The following is a 24,155-nucleotide window of genomic DNA, read 5'->3' as shown; positions in this document are numbered from 1 at the left end:
CACATGACCAAGAAAACTCACCTCTCCTAACCAAAATTCACACTTGGACAATTTAGCAAATAACTTCTTTTCTCGTAGAACTCCCAAAACCACTCTCAACTGTTCAGCATGCTCTTCTTCAGATTTCGAATACACCAAAATATCATCAATAAACACCACAACAAACTTGTCTAGGTACGGATGGAAAATCCTATTCATATACTCCATAAATACTCCAGGCGCATTAGTCACACCAAAAGGCATTACAGAATACTCATAATGTCCATACCTTGTTCTGAAAGCAGTCTTCTGAATATCCTCGGCTTTCACACGGATCTGATGATACCCAGATCTCAAATCTATTTTGCTGAACACACTTGCACCAACCAACTGATCCATCAAATCATCAATCCTCGGCAAAGGATACCGATTCTTTATCGTCACTTTATTCAGTTGCCTGTAGTCCACACACAACCTCATCGTACCTTCTTTCTTCTTAACCAATAGCACTGGTGCACCCCACGGTGACACACTCGGACGAATAAATTTCTTATCCAACAGATCTTCCAACTGACTCTTCAATTCAGTTAACTCAACAACAGACATACGGTACGGAGCCATCGATATCGGCCTAGTACCAGGTACCAAATCAATCGAGAACTCCACTTCCCGCTCTGGCGGTAATTCATTCACCTCTTCCGGAAACACATCAGGAAAATCACACACCACGGCTAGATCGCCAATCACCAGTTTATCTTTAGCCTCCAAAGTTGCTAACAGCATAAACAACTCTGCCCCATCAGCTACTTCTCCATTCACTTGCCTTGCTGATAGAAACAAACTCTTTCCCTCCTCAATCTCAGGAAAGACCACCGTCTTATCAAAACAGTTGATAGAAACTCGGTTAAACACCAACCAGTTCATACCCAGAATAACATCAATCTGCACTAGTGGAAGACACACTAGGTCCATCCCAAAGTCTCTACCAAAAATACTCAAAGGACAATTTAAACAAACCGAAGTAGTAGTCACTGAACCCTTCGCAGGAGTATCAATTACCATACTACCAAACATCTCAGATATCTCTAACTTAAGTTTCACAGCACAATCCAAAGATATAAAGGAATGAGTCGCACCTGTGTCAATAATAGCTACAAGAGGAAAGCCATTAATATAACACGTACCTCGGATAAGTCTGTCCTCACTGGAGGTTTGAGTTCCAGTCAATGCGAACACCTTCCCCGTCTGAGATTTCTTTGGCTTCTGACACTGACTTCCAATATGCCCTTCTTCGCCACAATTAAAACAAATCATTTCCTTGTGCTTGCAATCAGCTATTGCATGGCCAGTCTTACCACAACGAAAACACCTCTTTACTTCAGCAGTGCATACATTACTCTTATGACCAGCCTGACCACATTTGAAGCAAACTATACCAGCAGGAGCACCTCCCCTACTAGTCCTCTGAGCCGGAGCAGCTCCTTGTTTCCCTTTTCCCACTGGGGCATCATACGGCTTGCCACGATTTTGATGTTGCTTGCCCCTGCGGTCACTGACAATCTTGTAATGAGCATTATTGTCTTCTTCAAATATCCTGCAGCTATCAACCAATTCAGTAAAAATGCGTATCTTCTGATACCCAACAGCCTTCTTAATTTCAGAGCGCAGTCCATTTTCAAACTTGATGCACTTTGAAAATTCAGCACCAGCACCAGTGTAATGAGGATAAAATTTGGACAGCTCCACAAATTTCGCAGCATAATCAGTGACAGACATGTTTCCTTGCTTCAGCTCAAGGAACTCAATTTCTTTCTTACCACGGACATCTTCCGGATAATACTTTCTCATGAATTCCCTACGGAATACATCCCAAGTAATGACTTCACCTGCCACGGTCAACCTCTCGTGAGTCTCTAGCCACCAGTCATCAGCTTCGACTGCTAGCATGTGAGTACCATACCGAACCTTCTGAGCTGGAGTGCAATCCATAACACGGAAGATTCTCTCAATCTCTTTCAACCATCCCAAGGCTGCATCTGGATCATGCTTCCCTTTAAACACCGGCGGATTCTCTCTCTGAAAAGTCGCCAAGCTACGTGATCCAGCATCACCACCAGCATTTGGCAAGTTCTGCACAGCTTGTGCCATCGCTTGCATTGCGGCAGCCATTGCAGCGTCATTCCTTCCAGCCATTTCAACTTATCAATACAACACAACTTAAAAGTTAGATTAGTAACAATACACAATTGTTAGACAGTAACGACACGACAACTGGCCGGACAGACCGACCTGCTCTGATACCACTAATGTAACACCCTTCTAAAATACCCCAAATATTTAATTTACAACAACAAATATATAAATCAGAGTAATTATTGCAGTTAAGGGTGTCACACAACACTTCACACATTTCACCATAAAAATCAGTCATGCTCATTATTTAATTCAACATAAACACTTCTTGCAAAATACGCAGCGGATAGAGATCATTCAACATACGTAATACATTACACAAAAAATTATTCAACAAGTTAAAACATCCCGTCCCGATGTTACATCTATCAGAGCATGACCCACTAAGGAGACCACACTAGACTCCAAGCACTAGCTTCTACTCACTCACTGCTCGTTACCTGAAAAATAGTTGTAAGGGTGAGTTCCTCAATCGATATAATAAGCATTATAAATCATCATGTAATGCTAAGTAAATTTACACGTTAATCACCCTAATCATATCATGCATTCAGTAACGGCACATCAACTCAAATATCATACTCAATAACAACGTAAAATGCAACTCAATAACAACATAAAATGCAACTCAAATGAGACTCGACTCGTCATGCATGTGGTACCAATCGGAGTAAAACTCCCAACTTAAAATCATTGCCATTTTATTGGGCATCAAGGCATAAGCCTTCAACTTTCAACTTAAAATTTGCCAATCCAAGCCAACGTGGTGTGAGCAAAGCTCCGACTTAATGCATATGAATGTACATGGCATACACGACTTTACAATTCCGACAACATAATAATAATAGCAACACAACAAGGTTTTCAACATAATCAACTTATAATCAACTTTGGCTCATCAAGCCTACAACTCAGTATTTTTAACAACTTTCCGTACACGGAACAACTTAACAACTCAGTCATACTTGCATCGACACTTTATAACACAAACCCAACAAATTTTTCTCATCAAAATTGACTACAATATTACTTCATAACATAACTCAATCCCTACTATGTCACACACCAACCTAGGCAAATCACCAAGTATGCTCACAACATTAAAATATCAACTTTTCACTTTTCCAACAGTGTTAACCGGTTAACGCCCTGGGTTAACCGGTTAACGCAGGACAAAACACACTTTCTGGCAAAACGCAACAGTGTTAACCGGTTAACGCCCTGGGTTAACCGGTTAACGCAGGCAAAACAGCACATTTTCACAAAATATAACAGTGTTAACCGGTTAACGCCCTGGGTTAACCGGTTAACGCAGACAAAACAACAGTTCCTGCGCTAACACAAGGCAGAATGCAGAGTTCTCCGCATTTTCCGCCGTTGGAGGACTTCCGGACCTCCGATTCAATTTCCGTAAAAAGCTATACGTTCGGGGGAACACAACTCACACAATTACGGACTCAATTACAGCTTAAACACAGTTTACTCATCACCATTTCTCAGCATTCTACAATCCCAATTAGGGTCAATTCAACGGTTTATCACTACCCATTACATGTTAATCTATAATACCCATCAAACGACGATAAACCCCCCTTACCTGAGATAATCCGGCAATCTCTAAGCTTCAAGCTTTTCCGTTCTTCAACCTTTGCTCTCTAGCTCTTCCTCTTTTCCCTTTCTCCACTTTCCACTTTTCAACCGCTTCTCTGTTTCACGTGAAAACTCTTTACCAAAAATGAAAACCCTTTTCTCTTATTCCAACTTATATATTTTCCACTAAGTATTATTCCAAATAATAATAATAATAATAATCCAATAATTCAATTTATTTAATTAAATTAATAAATATATTATTAACTTAATTTAAATAATTCTCTTATTTTATTCGGGGTGTTACATTTTACGTATGAAGTTTAGTATCGATGGTACCATGAGTTCTATTAGGAGAGAAAAAAATGAGCAACAAGAAATTTTCTGGAAGGAGTTGGAAAAATTTTCCAAGAGGAAAAAACTTGTGTTTGGATAAAAACATAAGGAAAACAATAGTAAAGTCTAATTCCACTGATACCATGTGAACAAACGAGGAAAGAATTCAAAAGGGGTATTATTGTAACTGTTGGAAAATATTTTATTTCCGATTTTATTATTTCCTTTAACACTACTTTTATTTTTATTTATTTTCCTTTATTCTTCATTAATTGTAATAATTGTATCTTCACTATATAAACCAACATAAGGCTGATGAATAATACATAATAGCTTTTACCTATTTTTTCAATGTGGTATCAAGAGCACTGGATTAGAGGTTACTGTAAAGCTTTTCACAACTAATGGGGTTAAGGGTTACTATAAACTATGCTAAGGCTGAGATTTTTTTTCCCCGACCCGCTTTCTTACCTGACCTGCTTCACATACCCGTTTAGTCTCCTATGGCGAATAACAACAACAAGTGGCCTTCTTCAACACAAGCCTACACCGGATCTAACTATGGAGAACAACCGCAACCTGAGTCGGGTGGTGGCTGTGGAAATGATGGTGGTTGCGAAGATGGCGTACGGGAGGAATCATCGGTGGTCATAAACAATGGCAGTAATGACAACAACAATGAAAACAGTAACAACATTGTTTTTGGCAATATGACGACAATAATGAAAATTAGAACAATATTATTTTTGGTGACAGTTATTCCAACATAGGCGGTAATGATCAAGAGGGTTCCTCATACTCCCTCAAGGTCAATATCCCTAAAATGAATGAGAATAACTATAATGAATGGGCTCAAATCGTTTGGTTGTTATTGAATAGCAAAGGGAAACTTGGTTTCTTAACATGAGCATTAGTTGAACTGGCAACAAGAGAGTCTCGTTATAAATAATGAAAGTCTGTAAACTCCGTGATTATTGCGTGGCTGGTAAGATCTATGGAAACTGAAATATGTAAGTCTTACATGTTTTTACCTTTCGCAAAGGATGTGTTGAAAACTGTTAATGAAACATACTCTGATATTCAAAACTCCTCCCAAATTTTTGGTTTCAAATCAAAGTTATGGCATGCGAAACAAGGTGACAGGAGTGTGTCATACCCCAAAAATTACCATACCCTTCACAATGATCATCTAAGTCATTAACCCTAATAATCTGTATGTCCTTATGGTCATTAATTTCATATGCATATCCATGGTCCAATACAAGAGGACAAGTATCATGGATTTCAAGCTTTGTGCTTGCACCTAGTGAAAACTAGGGTTTCCTTGCAACTTGAGGTGACTCAACAATCAAACCTTAATTGAAGGTAGCTCTTGATGCTTGTGTATTGTAATAACCCGTATAATATATATCTAGAATAATATCATACAAGTGTTAATAATTGGTATAGATCCAACATAAGTGCCTAATGGCATCAATATATACACATGTCCAAACTAAAAACATCAATGGAACATGTTATAAAATATTGCCTAAATAATAAAAAAATCTAAGAACTATGTGCAATATCTTCATTGCACACAACTCCACAGCGGAAGATCCGAATAACCGTGTCCCTTGAAACATCCATAAACAGCTTCTATTGAATTCAACCTGTAAGGAATACCTGAAAAATAACAACAATAATAGGATGAGATAATAATCTCAGTGAGTTCTCCTATCCTATGGGTCCACTCTGCTCTATAGGGTTTTCTAATCAATATTCAACTCATATCCAACTCAAGTCAACAAGGGAACGAAGACTTGAGAGATGGGGAAACTATCTCGCAATTGTATGACAACATGCATCTGAGTTCTCATAACTCAACCACGATCATTATTCAGATCACGACGCATCAATTCCCGAACGGACTTACGTCTAAGCCAGGCCCGGTTCATGCATGCTCGTATGATTCGACTTTCGCGGTGGATATCAGGTTCCCCTATGGGACTCGAACCCACTTTTAAGAACCATCACTCGTATGAGACTCGAACCCACTTTTAGTATCTTTCACCGTATGAGACTCTAACCCACTTAGGTGTCCACCTTTCCCCCCATGTCCGCCATGGTTGGGGCTCAAACCCAATTGAGGCTCAAATCATTGGTCCCACATCCCAATGCTTACTCATCTAAGCATACCAATAGAGATGTGTACCACCACAGAAAACACACATTCTCAATACATGATCGGTTCCATAATCATCGGTTCCACAAACCATAACAAAATTCATCAATCATAGGTGACTTCATTCACCATAATACACAACAACAACATGGCATGTTCCATACAATGCGTCTCATTCTCATTCATGGCAACAATTCGTCCACGACCTCCACATAAGCGTCGTACGAATGAATACCGTATTCTCATACATATATCACACATGTTCCATAACCTAGATTATATTTCTAAGTTATTAATCAAGTTATTCTCCTAGGTTTCCTCACTCATCTTGGTAAGGTTTTTAATCATGTAATTTCACAATCAAACATATCAACAATGTTTAACATTCATCATAATATAACTCATAGAATTTTGTAAGACACATAATATACTATAACATGGTATAATAATGATAGCCTTTTTTCGTTATCCTTCTAACGCATCCGTCAGTGTCCAAAACGGAGTTATAACCCTCAATTAATTCATTAATCTATCTTAATCAAGATTTAGATTAACATTTATTCATTGCATAAGTATTCAACATCAAAATCATTGGCCTAGTGGTAAGGCTTGTACCATTGGCCTGAAAAATTTCTCTTCTTCGCCACAGAAAGTTCATCCAATCGATTGGTTCTTCCTTTTTCTTCAAAAATTCATCTTTTAACTCCATTTATACCATCCCTAACCATCTTTAATTCATCCCATCAACCCAACCAACATGAGCATCATGTAAACAAGGAACAACACCTTAATCCATCACAACATAACATCCATTCATATGGCAACATGAAATATCACAAACAACATACAACAACAACAACTACATGGCACCAAGGGGAGTATAAACACAACAAGTTCATCACAAATTCTCACAAATCCTAACCCCCAAACATGGATTATTTTCCCCCAAATGCTAAATCTATCTAAGAACTCGCCTTGGAGATGAAGATGGTGAAATAGATGTGAAGTTGGTGATGATGATGATGAAGATGAGATGATGGTGGTGATGATGAGCTTACGAACTTTCCTCTTCTTCTTCCATGAGTCTTCTTTTTCTCCTGTTCTTTTTTCTCTTCTTCTTATCCTTTCTTATTTTCTTTCTTTCTGATATCTCTACTTCTCTCTTACCTACTACCTCTCTTCTTATCCACTTCTTCTTTTCTTTCTACACCACACAAATATATAACATATAATATATATATATATATATATATATATATATATATATATATATATATATATTATAATATTATGTAGTAATAAAATATCCCAATTGATATTTCATCTTCCAGTACCAATTGACCAATTATTAATGTTACCAAAAATGTCCTCTCTTGTACTTATTAATATTGGTATGTCTCTTTTATTAATAATTAATCCCTTAAGAGTTCACTGGTTACTCTATTGGTCCCAATTGACAACATTTAGAGCACATAGGAGCTCCAATTGTTACAAATGATAATAGATAGAGTACATACGAACTCAATTGGTCTTAACTGACAACAAATTGATCATTTAAGGGAATATGGGATATTACACTCTCCCCCCCCCCCTTAAATTGAAATTCGCCCCCGAATTTCCTTCACTCAACAAACAAACAAACTTTGCATCAACATCTTAGACCAACACTTGACTTCTCTTCGATTTCAAGTCTCTGACATACTCATTCTTCTAACTTGTCTTTGCTATCAAGTTTCCTTCTTCATGAACTCTTGAAACTTCTTGATTTCCATCACAATCTCATTCTGATATTAGATTAACATTTAAACTTGCTTCCACTTAATTCCTCTTATATACCGCTCAACATCAGTTGGTCACTTTCTTCCTGGAAACCACGACTTCCCTTCCTTGCACTAAGTTACACAAAACATAATTACGACATTCTTATCTTGATTTGGCTAATCAATTCTCATTAATTCTTCATAAGAAAACTTATTGATTCCTTGACCACAAACAATATTGACTACTCTTTTCTTATTATTCCTTCAACAAGTGTGACAAACTTGTAATCCATCTATCGGTAATCTTATAAACTTCACTTGACATAATGCTACATGCTGCAATCCTCTACTCCAATTGTTTCCCTTCTCTCGTACTACTCTAATGAGATAGAACCATTAGCACGAGATTGTCTTACTCTCATCCTTACCTCCATTCTTACAAGTAACTATCTCCCTGATCCCCATAGACTTGATTGAGCTCTTTCTTCTATCACCTTCCATTGTGCTACTCTGATTCCAATAGTGGAACACCTGGGATTCCTAGGCACTACTATTTATCTAACAATCTACCAAGAAACACACTTATCCTCTAGAGTTCTTACTATCCAAAATGGTACTAGAACCTCACCGACATCCATTAGTAGAATAAATTTCTCGTTGACACACAAAGGTTTAAAATGTGACCAACATCCTCCATAAGATATATATATATATATATATATATATATATATATATATATATATATATATATATATATATATATATATATATATATATATATATATATATATATATATATATATATATATATATATATATATATATATATATATATATATATATATATATATATATATATATATATATATGGGTTAAATACACTTTTCCCCCCTGTAATGTTAGCGAGTTTAGGATTACCCCCCTGTAAAAATATTTTTTGTAAACCCCCCCTTATGTTATGTAGATTCCTTCATAGAACCCCCTAATATCCAGGTGGCATGGAATCTAATAAGAGGTCCTACACCTGGCATATTTTTAATTTTGTTAAAGTGATTATGTGTCATTTTACACTTTTTAATTTCAAATACCCCCTTAGAAAATTAGGGTTATGAACATAGCAGGGAAGACGAAGACGAAATTTCCAGGGGAAGACGAAGACGAAGAAAAAGAATGCAGGGAACGAAGCAAACGAGAAAGACGACCGCAGTGAAGACGAAGATGAAGACAACCTCAGCGAATACGAAGAAGCGATCCAGCTCAGTGAAGACGAGCTCAGTGAAGTGTCCAAAGTCCGAGGTTAGTAAAAATTTGAAGTTCATCAATGTCGTAGGGTAAAATTTTGAAATCAACAATCTTTGACATGTGGGTATAATATATTGACAGGATTCACAACACTTTAGTGTTACACTCCACCATGGGGGTGAATTTTACAGGGTTTTTGAAGAAGAAATTATATACAGAGGGGGTACGGATACGACAGTTAATGGGATACATGTTTCAAATTGGAACATGGATAACATTGAGAAGTTGTTGAGTAGGTTAGGGTATAAGGCTGATTGTGTTAGGGTATGGACAAAAGTTTTAGAAATTCAAGATGGTTTTTTCTGATTAGGAAAGATGATGATGCTGTTGATGATTTTGCTCTATACTTTAGTGCAATGAATGTGAAAGGAGATTTGTATGTTGAACATAGTACTGGGAACATGGACCCTGCTGATAGGGAACCTAAATGTGTGAATGATGATGACCACCCCCCTGATAATGGAATTGATGGGTTAGATGAGGAGAAGGTAGAGGGGTTAGATGACAGTGAAGATGAAAGAGCTACTGCTTACTTTGATGGTTTTGAAGGAATAGATGTTACTAAGCCTATTAGGGAGGAGCCCAATAACAGTATGGAGGAGCCCAATAAGAGTATGGATTCAGATGATGTATACTATAGTGATGAGTTGAATAGTTCTGACCCAGATGATTCTTGTGATGAAGAAAGGCCCAAGTATGCTAGGTTTAGGAAAGAGCATCTAAACAAAGACTTTATATTCAAGTGGGGTATGGAATTCAACACACTTGATGACTTTAGGGCAGCTATCCGTGAGTGGTCAGTGCTTAATGGGAGGGAAATTTCTTTTGTGAAAAATGAGGGAGATAGGGTAAGGGTGGTGTGTAAGCATAAATGTGGGTTTTTAGTCTTATGCTCTAAGGTGGGCCACAAGGAGACTTTTGCTATAAAAACACTTGTACATAAGCACACATGTGCTAGGGTTTTGAACAACAAGTCTGCTAGCTCAAAGTGGGTGGCCAAGCATGTGGTAAAGAGGATGCAAACTTCTGATACAGTCAGGATAAGAGACATCATCCAAGATATGAGGCAAACATATTCTGTGGGTATTACTGTTGCAAAAGCATGGAGGGCTAAGCTAATTGCCAAGAAGATAATTGAAGGTGATGCTGACAATCAGTATGCTTCCATATGGAGGTATGCAGAAGAACTAAGAAGGGTAAACCATGGCAACACTGTGAAGATAAATGTAGAAAGACCTAGTCCATCCATACAACCAAGGTTTGGGTCATTTTATTTCTGTTTTGATGGCTGTAAGAAAGGCTTTATTCATGGATGCAGACCATTTGTGGGGGTTGATGGATGTCACTTAAAGACCAAGTATGGTGGACAGTTACTTATTGCTGTAGGCAGGGATGCTAATGATCAATACTTCCCTTTGGCATTTGGTGTGGTTGAAAATGAAACAAAGGAGAGTTGGAGATGGTTTATACAACTACTAATGGAGGACATTGGTCAGGATAGAAGATATGTATTTATCTTTGATCAACAGAAGGTATGTATTTAACTCTATCTTTCTGTTGCAAATTATTCTATTCTCTAAATGTTGAAAAAAATTATATTTTGTATCAGGGACTTGTGGTTGTATTTGAAGAATTGTCTGATACTATTGAGCATAGATTATGTCTTAGGCACTTGTATGCTAATTTCAAGAAAAGGTTTGGTGGAGGAGCCCTTATTAGAGATTTAATGATGGGAGCTGCTAAAGCCACATACTATCAGGCATGGGTCCAAAAGATGAATGAATTGAAGAATGCAGATCCCAATGCTTGGACTTGGTTGATGGCTGTTCCTACCAAAAGCTGGTGTAAGCATGCCTTTTCTTTTTACCCTAAATGTGATACATTGATGAATAATATCTCAGAGTCTTTTAATGCTACCATTCTAGCTGCTAGGGACAAACCTATACTCACAATGTGTGAGTGGATAAGAAAATATCTGATGAATAGGTTATCCACCTCTGCAAGTAAACTAGAAAATTGGCCACATAAGGTGATGCCAATACCTAGGAGAAGGTTAGATAATGAGGTGTTCAATAGTGGTCATTGGTTGCCAACATGGTCAATTGCTGAGACTTTTCAGGTTACACATAGTTACAACACACATGAATTTATTGTTGACATTGCTAAAAGGTCATGTAGTTGTAATTTTTGGGAATTAGTAGGAATTCCATGTAGGCATGCTGTAGCTGCTCTGAGTTATAGAAAGCAAAACCCTGATGAATTTGTTGATGCTTGTTACACAAGAGAAAAGTTTGCACTATGTTATGGATTTTCAGTAAGTCCAATCAATGGTCAAGATATGTGGCCAGAAGTTGAGATGGAACCACCTCTACCACCTGTATATAAAAATGGTCCTGGTAGACCTAAGAAGATTAGGATAAGAGAAAATGGAGAGGATGGTGCAAGGAAGAGAAGATCTGGTGTTGCATATAAGTGCACCAAATGTGATAATTTTGGTCACAATGCTATGACTTGTAAGGCTACCACTCAGGATCCCAATGCACTTAAAAGAAAGGTAATTCATTGTGATATACATTTTGTCTTACATTCTACATTCTGTCTTACATTCTTCATTGTGATATGCATTGTGATGACAACCATACATTGTGTCTTACATTGTAGAGAAAACCTAAAAAAGGACATGTGCCAACTGCAACTGATATGCCAACTGCAAATGATATGCCAACTGCATCTGATATGCCTGCCCCAACTGCAACTGATATGACTGTTCCAACAAATGTGCCTGTTCCAACTGATCCACAGCCTCCAACTGATATGCCTGTTCCAACTATTATGAGTCAAACAGGATCTAGTGTGGCTGCCTCAATCACAAAACAATCCAGAAAAAGGGTTGAAAAAAAACCTATCATCAAAAGAAGGCAAAGTGAGAGGATCAAGTTGAGTTGGTTTAAAAGACCCATAACAGGTGAAGGAATATCTAGTGACAAACCAATTACCCTACCAGAAAATGAAGACATACCCACTTCAAAATGAGGGACTGATTATTATGTTTTTGCTATGTATTTTGTAATCCTTTTGGAAAACTCTTTTGTAATGCCAACTGATCTTTGAAGACATGTATTTTGTAATCCTTTTGTAACAAACATATGCACTTACTGTGATGATCAATTCTAATGTATCAGTTTAACATTATTGGTGTGTATTGTCTATAAAACACAATGGCTAGTCTGTCACATTTTTTTCTTATTTTTCATAAACCATGAATTCTGCAGAGAGCCATGGCTAGTCTGTGCACTAATCTTACAACAAAACCATGAATTCTGCAGGACCTAAAGAAAAAACCAAAGTATTTAATTACATTCACCTTGAATTCTGCACTGAAAAAGTTTAAGAGATAGACTACATTAATATATTTCAATTTATTTATATATTTACTATGTCATATTTTCTTTAGAATTACTGACTATAAAATTGTTCTGTAGTTTTCTGATGATTTTGCAATTTTGCTCTTTCATTATGATATAACTTTTTTCTGTCATTATTGGTAGATTGAATGCTGAAAGTTTAATCAAATAATGATGCTGCACTGACAGTTTAAGATTGATGAACAGATTACATTTCATTGATGAACACATTACAAGTTCAACATTACATTGCTGAAAAACACTAATGACATAACAATTACATGACAGACTCATTAGACTAACTTAACCATAGCTGCTATCAACATCCATGACAGACCAATAACAAACATTAACCATAAATTTTTCCTCTTTTCCATTGCAATCTTTTTCTTCAGACCTAATGAAGATTCACATGTGAAAATAAAAAAATTAAAAAGCCACGTCTGAAATAAAAAACCAAGATTCCATGCCACCTGGATATTAGGGGGTTCTATGAAGGAATCTACATAACATAAGGGGGGTAACCCTAAACTCGCTAACATTACAGGGGGGTAAAGTGTATTTAACCCTATATATATATATATATATATATATATATATATATATATATATATATATATATATATATATATATATATATATATATATATATATATATATATATATATATATATACAGGAGCCATGCGACTACAACCATAAAGGTGTATGACATCCAGATTCATCATGTGTTCGATGCAGCTAAACCAAATTAGTTTGACAATATCCAATTCTTGTTACTATATTCCGTATCAAATCCTCTTATAGGGTTTTGATTCATTTAAGATTTCTTCCGATACATGATCTCGACCAAAACAACATAACAACATCAAGGAACTTTAAATCATCAACGAGACACCACTTCTAAGGAACTTAAGCAATCTAGAGCGTAACTATGAGTGTCCATACACCTCATAGAGTCACACACAATATATCACACATATCTAGAGATAACATTGTACTTCCTATCCAAAATCATTCCTCTCAATCGTCCTGTCCCATCTTCCTTAATCTTAGCTCATGCTTTTACTAATATACCGTTCGAGTTACATGTTTAACTTCAGGAATATCTGATTCACGTTCCTCTTGGGAAGTATGATTTATGAATCCTTCCAATAGGGTAGAGTATCATTGTACACACAAATACTACTCTCCTAAGGGTTCTCATCCGGAGCCATGAATCCAAGAAATTATAGAATGCCATATTCCGACTAATCAAACCTTACTAACGCATACAATATACTGAACTAATCCCTTCCAGATCACCACTTAGTAAGTCTCTTCCAACATCACTCCTTAGGGTTCTCATTATCTGTAATAGTGATACACCCAAGAGTTACTCACACCGAACATGGTTCACTAGGTTGGGTCCCCAAACATATGACTTCTCTGATATCTCTACAGATGACCAACTACGCACTACACCTTCAGAAATCCCAATTTAAAACCACCAATCTGACTTATGATGACTTGCAACTCCATCCTCAATTTGTACATCCACAACGGTACACTTATGACATTTAAGACACCCTTAGCTCCAACACGGTGAGAATGTTTATACTCCGTGACCAACCAACCAAACACTTCTCAAGAAGATAAATAACAACTAGACTTCCAATAAGCCAATATTACTCTTGCAATTCAAATAAAATACACTTAAGATGAACCTTATCATTGCCACACACTTATGACTGGAATTTTCTTCTAAACCAATACCTACTACACCCTTCATCATACTGGGGTTACTTGTCTAGATGACTTGCTACGGACAATCCTCATTGTCTCCCAATAAGCTCTTGTAAAATAACATATTCCACATCCTACACTTAGTTCACATGCTCCAGCTTGGCTTGTCTCTCGTTGTCTATCATCAACTCAACTTCTTAGAATACAAGACTCACGACTCAACAAATGTGTGTTACTTCACATCCATCTCAGACAAGAAATTCATTACACTTACTTGTGACCATAATGCTACTATCACATACTTCTCTTAATACCAAGGTACAACTTCCTCCACTCCACTACATACTCTAGAAATCCTCGATGCGAATAATTATCAACCACAAGCCAATAACTTCGTCTTAATGAATCTTAATGGTCCCATTGTGCCTTTATCTAAAATGTTCCCCATTACAAAGGTTGTATTGCAACATCCACACTACTTCCACACTCGGTGTTCACTTTTCTTCCCAGGGTAATTCTCCCAGTTCCAATTACAAAACCATTCTACTAGAATTCCTTGAATCCAACTTACTTGCTCTTCTCCTCAACCAGATTTCCTACAACCCAAACTCACCAGAGCTTCCATTACTATATAATGTGCATTCTCTCTTTCCACACGAACTCTTATAATTGATCCTTAGGTAACTTAACATTCCATAATGGTCTATTACTAACACCGAACCGCTGACGAGCTATCCCAAATCCAATATCCCTTCTAAGACTGAACCTACTTGGTTTATCTTCTAACCTCCATTTGGTCCATACATGTTTCACTTGGAATAGGCAACCATGTCCTCGAGTCTCTCCTTAGACTTCACCATTACCTTAGGCTCCAAACAAAACTGAACGTCCTTATCCCTCAAGTCCTTAACCACTTGCAAGGTACAATTCCAAATATATATATACTCCATGAAGTACTCTCGTTCTTCCAAAATATTTTAGTGGCCTTAGAAACTGAAACACTGATACACTACCTCACTTCCAGACCTTATGACATATGTGCAACATAACCATCCTTTCTCCTTTACCATATGGAATTACTCACAATACTTATTCCATATCAGTGAGTATATCTTACTCCATTAGCAATTCACACCTTTCTCAAAGCTCTGACAATTCATCCAATAGAGATCCTCAACTTCTTAACTCTGTTAACACCGCAGAATCGCTTGAATGATACACTACTCTTCAATTCCATAATACCCAAATCACAACTCCTCCGAAACTTCAACTGGGCCATCTCGTTCTCCTTACTTTCTAACTCTTGGCTTAAGCCTATCCTCAAAGCACAAGTTCAACCCACACTTCGGAGTCCTCGTGGTCGCTCAACCCTGATCCTACCCACCATGCACATAACATTAGGTTGATCGGGCCTAATACTACATACAATGATATTAAGAATCATGTTGGCTCAACACACGTATGAGGCAGTAATAGATTTACTTATGATGTTTCAAGGCTAGGTCAAGAGTCGATCTGCTCTGATACCAACTGTAACAACCCGTATAATATATATCTAGAATAATATCATACAAGTGTTAATAATTGATACTGATCCAACATAAGTGCCTAATGGAATCAATATATACACATGTCCAAACTAAAAACATCAATGGAACATGTTATACAATAGTGCCTAAACAATAAAAAAAATCTAAGAACTATGTGCAATATCTTCATTGCATACAACTCCACAGCGGAAGATCCGAATAACTGTGTCCCTTGAAACATCCATAAACAACTTCTACTGAATTCACCCTGTAAGGAATACCTGAAAAATAACAACAATAATGGGATGAGATAATAATCTCAGTGAGTTCTCTTATCCTATGGGTCCACTCTGCTCTATAGGGTTTTCTAATCAATGTTCAACTCGTATCCAACTCAAGTCAACAAGGGAACGAAAACTTGAGAGATGGGGAAACTATCTCGCAATTGTATGGAAACATGCATCTGAGTTCTCATAACTCAACCACGATCATTATTTAGATCAGGACGCATCAATTCCCGAACGGAGTTACGTCTAAGCCAGCCCGGTTCATGCATGCTCATATGATTCGAATTTCGCGGTAGATATCAGGTTCCCCTATGGGACTCGAACCCACTTTTAAGAACCATCACTCGTATGGGACTCAAACCCACTTTGAGTATCTTTCACCGTATGTGACTCTAACCCACTTAGGTGTCCACCTTTCCCCCATGTCCGCCATGGTTAGAGCTCAAACCCAATTGAGGCTCGAATCATTGGTCCCACATCCCAATGCTTACTCATCTAAGCATACCAATAGAGATGTGTACCACCACAGAAAACACACATTCTGAATACATGATCGGTTCCATAATCATCGGTTCCACGAACCATAACAAAATTCATCAATCATAGGTGACTTTATTCACCATAATACACAACAATAACATGGCATGTTCCATACAATGCGTCTCATTCTCATTCATGGAAACAATTCGTCCACGACCTCCATATAAGCGTCGTACGAATGAATACCGTATTCTCATACATATATCACACATGTTCCATAACCTAGATTATATTTCTAAGTTATTAATCAAGTTATTCTCCTAGGTTTTCTCACTCATCTTTGTAAGTTTTTTAATCATGTAATTTCACAATCAAACATATCAACAATGTTTAACATTCATCATAATATAATTCATAAAATTTTGTAAGACACATAATATATTATAACATGGTATAATAATGATAGCCTTTTTTCGTTATCCTTCTAACGCATCCGTCAGTGTCCAAAACGGAGTTATAACCCTCAATTAATTCATTAATCTATCTTAATCAAGATTTAGATTAACATTTATTCATTGCATAAGTATTTAACAACAAAATCATTGGCCTAGTGGTAATGCTTGTACCATTCCAAGGAGATTTCGGGTTCGAACCCCATTGGTGACATATTCTAATTCATCAAATAATTAATTCATGTCAATAGATTGATCTGTGAAAAATCCCAACTTCTTCAAAAACAGAAAGTTCAAACAATCGATTGATGCAAAGGAAAGTACTCTTCTTCGCCACAGAAAGTTCATCCAATCGACTGGTTCTTCCTTTTTCTTCAAAAATTCATCTTTTAACTCCATTTATACCATCCCTTTTAACTCCATTTATACCATCCCTAACCATCTTTAATTCATCCCATCAACCCAACCAACATGAGCATCATGTAAACAAGGAACAACACCTTAATCCATCACAACATAACATTCATTCATATGGCAACATGAAATATCACAAACAACATACAACAACAACAACTACATGGCACCAAGGGTAGTATAAACACAACAAGTTCATCACAAATTCACACAAATCCTAACCCCCAAACATGGATTATTTTCCCCCAAATGCTAAATCTATCTAAGAACTCACCTTGGAGATGAAGATGGTGAAATAGATGTGAAGTTGGTGATGATGATGATGAAGATGAGATGATGGTGGTGATGATGAGCTTACGAACTTTCCTCTTCTTCTTCCACGAGTCTTCTTCTTCTCCTCTTCTTTCTTCTCTTTTTCTTATGCTTTCTTCTTTTCTTTCTTTCTAATATCTCTACTTCTCTCTTACCTACTACCTCTCTTCTTATCCACTTCTTCTTTTCTTTCTACACCGCACAAATATATAACATATATATATATATATATATATATATATATATATATATATATATATATATATATATATATATGTATTATAATATTATATAGTAATAAAATATCTCAATTGATATTTCATCTTCCAGTACCAATTGACCAATTATTAATGTTACCAAAAATATCCTCTCTTGTACTTATTAATATTGGTATGTCTCTTTTATTAATAATTAATCCCTTCAGAGTTCACTGGTTACTCTATTGGTCCCAATTGACAACATTTATAGCACATAGGAGCTCCAATTGTTACAAATGATAATAGATAGAGTACATAGGAACTCAATTGGTCTTAACTGACAACTAATTGTGCATTTAAGGGAATATGGGATATTACATGTATTATGCCCATCATTGGTGATTCAACTGTGACTTCTTGGTGAAGTAAAACCCGAATTCGGGGGATCCTCACTTGATCAGGGCTTCCATAAACCCTAATTATGTCCAATACCTTTTGTGTGGCCTCATAACCCTAATTTCAACGGATCCATCATCATTCATGGTTCTTAATTTTCTTTCTTGGTTCAAATGCATTCAGCAACCTATTGTTCATGGTTCATTCCTGTTGATTTCTTGGCTTTGATTCCTCTCACTTTGTTCATGACCATTGATCCTAGTATAAGTTCTTGGTCCCACCACTTTCATTTGCACCCTTTCCTTCCATAGCCTTTCATCTGGATCATTCTCATGCCTAGTGCCTAGTTCATGGCTTGCTTAGGCCTATTTCATCTGGTCACTTTCATTCAAATCCTTTGTCATGCCTTTGGTTTGGTTCATGAATCCTTGTTTAGGTCCTAGTTCATTATACTTCTTGTTCCTTGTTAAGATATTTGGTTCATGATTAAGGTTTCATTCAAGTCATGATCATGGTCAATTCAGTTCATGTTCAAGTTCATCATTTAGTTCACCAATTCATCCATTTCAATATTTTATAAATATGTTCATACAATGGTTCATGATATGGCAAAGTCATCCATTTCATTCACAAAAACCTCAAATTCCATTACATAAATCATAAAATGTCCATACATGAGAAAATACAAAAAAAAAAACAGAACTTTGACCAAATGTTGACTTTGGTCAACAATTGAATTTTTGGTCAACCATGACCAAAGTCAACCCAATCCTAAAACCCTAATTTCCCCAACCCTAATCCTAAATCCATCCCTAAATTTTCCATGACCCAAGTTGATTCTTGATTGATCACTTGCACATGTTGCTTATGGTCCCAATCTTGATGTCATGTTGAACCACCATCCTTCATGTACTATGACCTATATAAACCAAGGCAATGCACTAGTCACAACCCTCTAAATTACAAGTCAGAACATAGTACATTGTCCTGCAAAAACATAAGCCAAGTGGAATATTACTAACCAAACACTGCATTGGCACAAGTATATGGCCATGTACATGACAATCAGCTCAAAGCTGCAACACAACCATTGTAAATCATGTCCAATATCAATCCAAGTACACACATGCTCAAGCCACAAGTCAATGAACCACCAAGATGAGTTTAAACACACATATTGCACCAGTCAGGATTCATGTCTGCTACAAAACAATGAAACCAAGTCAAGAACCATGTTATGATGCACAAGCCATGAGGTGTTGCTAACAAAGGAAAACCAAATGCAGCTTCTGTAAGACACAATACATGTTGCAATCATCATGCATATGAACACCTGTAGTAAACCAACCTGGCCAAGTTGTTACAGCAGACAATTCGCCACACTACAAATATCCTGACCAAGTAGTAAACCAAGTTGTTGCAGCAAACGATGTTGATTGGGAAGGTTCAGTCACAGATAGAAGATCAACCTCTGAATATTGTACATATGTTTGGGGTAATCTTGTGACATGGAGGAGCAAGAAACAAGGAGTTGTATAAAGGAGTAATGCAGAAGCCGAGTTTAGAGATATATCTCAAGGTATTTGTGAAGGATTATGGATCATTAGAGTCCTATAAGAACTTAAGATGAAGATCGAGCTTCCATTAAAATTGTACTTTGACAGTAAAGTTGCTATTAGCATAGCTCGTAATCCAGTTCAACATGACAGAACCAAGCATATCGAGATTGATCGACACTTTATAAAGGAGAAGTTAGATGTTGGAATCATATGTCTACCTTTCATGACTTCAAGTTAGCAAACTACAAATATCCTGACCAAAAGCTTGATAATACCTACTTTTGAGCATTTGATAGACAAGATTGACATGACAGATATCTATGCACCAACTTGAGGAGGGGTGTTGGAAAATATTTTATTTCCAGTTTTATTATTTCCTTTAATACTACTTTTATATTTCTTTATTTTCCTTTATTCTCCATTAAGTGTAAAATTGTATCTTCACTATATAAACCAATCTAAGGTCGATGAATAATACACAACAACTTTTACCTATTCTTTTCAATAGCAAAAAAAAAAAATATTATGTAACATACCTCGTTCTTTTTCTTAAACTTATCAAAGTGTTGAATGTGTGTGTATAATAATAGAAGTGTAGTGGTTGTGTCACCAAAATCACAATTCAATGAGTAAAATTATTGTATCAATATGAAATGATGTAATAGTACAACTTACATGTAATAATTACTATTCTAAGAAGAAAAGAGTTTTCTCCAAAAGTGGTTTTGTTCATAAAACAATAAAACTTAAAATAAAAGAGATAACAATGATATAATATTGTTGAGGTTAGGTAACTACAACTATGATTACATGCATATTAGTGATCAATTATGCATATTTTATTTATCAATTCATATAATCACATATTTCTCAACAATGTCATCCATGCCTAAAATAACAATGTGATATCAATCATATTTTTTATTTGAAAATCTTTTAGCCTAATAAACAATATGATAGTATTAAGTCTCAATATTATATGTGAATAATATATATATATATATATATATATATATATATATATATATATATATATATATATATATATTTATCTCTAGAAACTAGCTTTTGATAGACGATTACCTAGGTAAAAACCTAAAAGCACCACTCGACATCACATAGATCCACAAATAATATTATAAATGACCAAATCTTTTAGGCATAAAATATCATCATTCAAAATATAAGAACACCTTTTGGCATCCGATATCCACAAGCATGATACAAATATAACAGACATTAGACTAAAAAGTAAAAAATAAAATATGTTTGATTATCTAAATTGAGCATAACTCTATGATCACAAAATATACATATAAGTCATAATAACGTATAAATTAACCATCAAAATAGAGAACTTAACTAGTCATGACAAAGTTAACAAGATAGAAGGTGTAGAAGCATAACCATTTTTGGATGTTCTCTCAGTCCTCAGCTGCTCCATTTTGACAGTCCTTCGATGTTACAAACACTTAACCTCTCTTTAATTGAGATTCTAACTAAAATATGAAAATAACTTCAAAACTATATCAAATACAATGTCCAAGACCCTATATTATAAGTTTCAAGCTTTGTCATCATTCGTTGGGCGAGTTGTGATTCTCCCAGCAAATTAACATTTTGAATTTATTTGCACTAAAGTGATCATCAAATCGCCTTCTAAAGCACCTTGTAATCACTAGGCGAACTATTATTCTCCTATGTAATTTCCCTTGTTTTTCAACCCAAAATTCATGTTATGATTTTGTTGGTTGAGAATCCATTCGCCCAATGGATTGACTTTGAATGTAAAAAACATTTCCTTTTATTTTAGATTGGTTAGTCGAGATACAATTCACCCAATGAATTTGGCTTCAATTTGGCCTTCGTGTTTTGGGTCCTTTTCTCAATTTTGCTAGACAATTGAATATTTATTCATTGCTTTACAACTCATTAATCTATGATAGTCAAAATATAATAAAACATGACCAATGCACGTGTTTAGGAAAATATTCTGATAAAGCATACATTGGTTGAGGGGTGGGGTGAAGAAGACAAGTGTTTAAATATGTGCTATTATATTATTTCATTTAATAACTTCATCTATCATGATGAATCTAATCAAGTGATGAATCAAGATGTTTGATCATGATTAAGATTGATGAATACAATGATGATCAAAGAAGAAAATGATTAAGATATTATTGTATTGACCTATGGTGAAGCTAATAAAAAACAAGAATCAAGCTAATGGGTTATGATTAAGGTTAATTACAATTTATGATATAATAATTTAGATAAACAGAATATCTTATACACATTCATATTAAAATTTCTTAAAACATCATGCATTAAAACCTTTCAAGCAATGGCATGAAAAACCCTATAATGTAAGGAGAGACGTTATAAGGGGAACTAGTATAACTAGATTAAGACTCGCGCGATGCGCGGTTGTTAATTAGTTTATTCATTTTTATTTAATTTTAAATATGTTAATAATATATTTTGACAAAATATGATTACTAAATTTATTTCACATGAAAATGTTCTTTGTTGTAATGGTAAGATGAAAAAAAATACTACACTATTTAATATTTCAAAATTGAAAATAAAATTATTTTAGAGACATTGTATTAAAAATATACATCAACCTTAGTACTTAAATGTCATTTTGAAATATTTTTGTCTTTTTCACGGTTTGAACCCCGCGACCTTGTGGTTTAGACTATTTAGAAGTGGAGATGAATTTTGAGATGTGGTGCATAAGAATATCAATGATGTGGCATAATGAAACTGGAATGTTAACATGAGGATTCACGTTTCTGATTTAATATATTATAAATACAATACATTATAATATATTTTCAAAATAGAAAATTTAATTATTTTAGAGACACTGCATTAAAAAGATATATCAAAATTAGTACTTAAATGTTAGATTGAAAAAAAAATTCTCAAGGTTTGAACCCGCGACCTTGTGCTTTAATCTATTTAGAAGTGAAGATGAATTTTTGGAGGCGCCATATAAAAATATCGATGTTATGACACAAATGAGGCTGAAATGTTAACATGAGGATTCATGGTTCTGATTTAGTATATTATAAATAAGTAAATATATTGTTTTGGGTTCTTTACTTTTATGCATTTAGTTTATGTACTTTATTCCAAAGAACATTCTCATTCATAATTTCTGAAGAAAAAAATAAATAAATTAAGAATTATTGCGCAAAAACGAGAAAATCAAGCAACCCTAATTCACCCCTCTTAAATTCCACATCATAGTTACAAGGAGATAGTTCATATTATTTGGTGTCTAAGTAACTTAGTAAGTATGAAAATAATAGTGATAAACAAGTAAAAACACATTTATCACAAAGTTAAAATTACATAATTGTGACCCCGATAATATATAAGCGGGTAAAAAATAAATAACATTGAGAAAATGAAGTAAACCCAACCAAATTAGAAATCTAATAACTAACTTAAAAATAATAACCATAAATTGGGAAAAATCCAAGTCCTACATTGGTTAAAGATAAAGCCTAAAAAGATGTAAATAATGACACTCCCCGTCATATAAGTTGATTTTATAGAGATGCGTTAAACTAAATTCAAATAAGTTGATTTTGTAGAGATGCGTTAAACTAAATTAAAAGTGTGATATAATTTTGGAGTCTCATTCTGAATTTATTGAATCATCTTCTATAAGGTTTTCGTTATTGAATCACCTACCGTTTATATCAATACATTAAACTCAATAATATTGGGAGTAATGACATATATTAAGAATCTCACGTCCGACAATATATATTTGAAATATATGTTTATAAATGAAGGAAATACTCATCTTATAAACCAATTTTTTTAAGGTTGAGTTAAACTCAGCCACAAATTTTAAGAAAAGTCATATCTTATTGAACTCTCTGAAGTTTCTTAACTTATTCATCATGATATTAATTCTTGAATGTCCAACTCATAAACATTGTTTGATTATTATTTGAAGTCATGTAAATCAATCATCTACCTCCCTCCACCTCCTCCCAAATGAATCATCTAATGAGAGGTTATCACATAAAATATTTTCACAATATAAAATA

The sequence above is a fragment of the Lathyrus oleraceus genome, chromosome 6 (assembly GCF_024323335.1).
Source record: "Lathyrus oleraceus cultivar Zhongwan6 chromosome 6, CAAS_Psat_ZW6_1.0, whole genome shotgun sequence".
Taxonomy (NCBI): Eukaryota; Viridiplantae; Streptophyta; class Magnoliopsida; order Fabales; family Fabaceae; genus Lathyrus; species Lathyrus oleraceus.
This window is presented reverse-complemented; position numbering follows the sequence as displayed.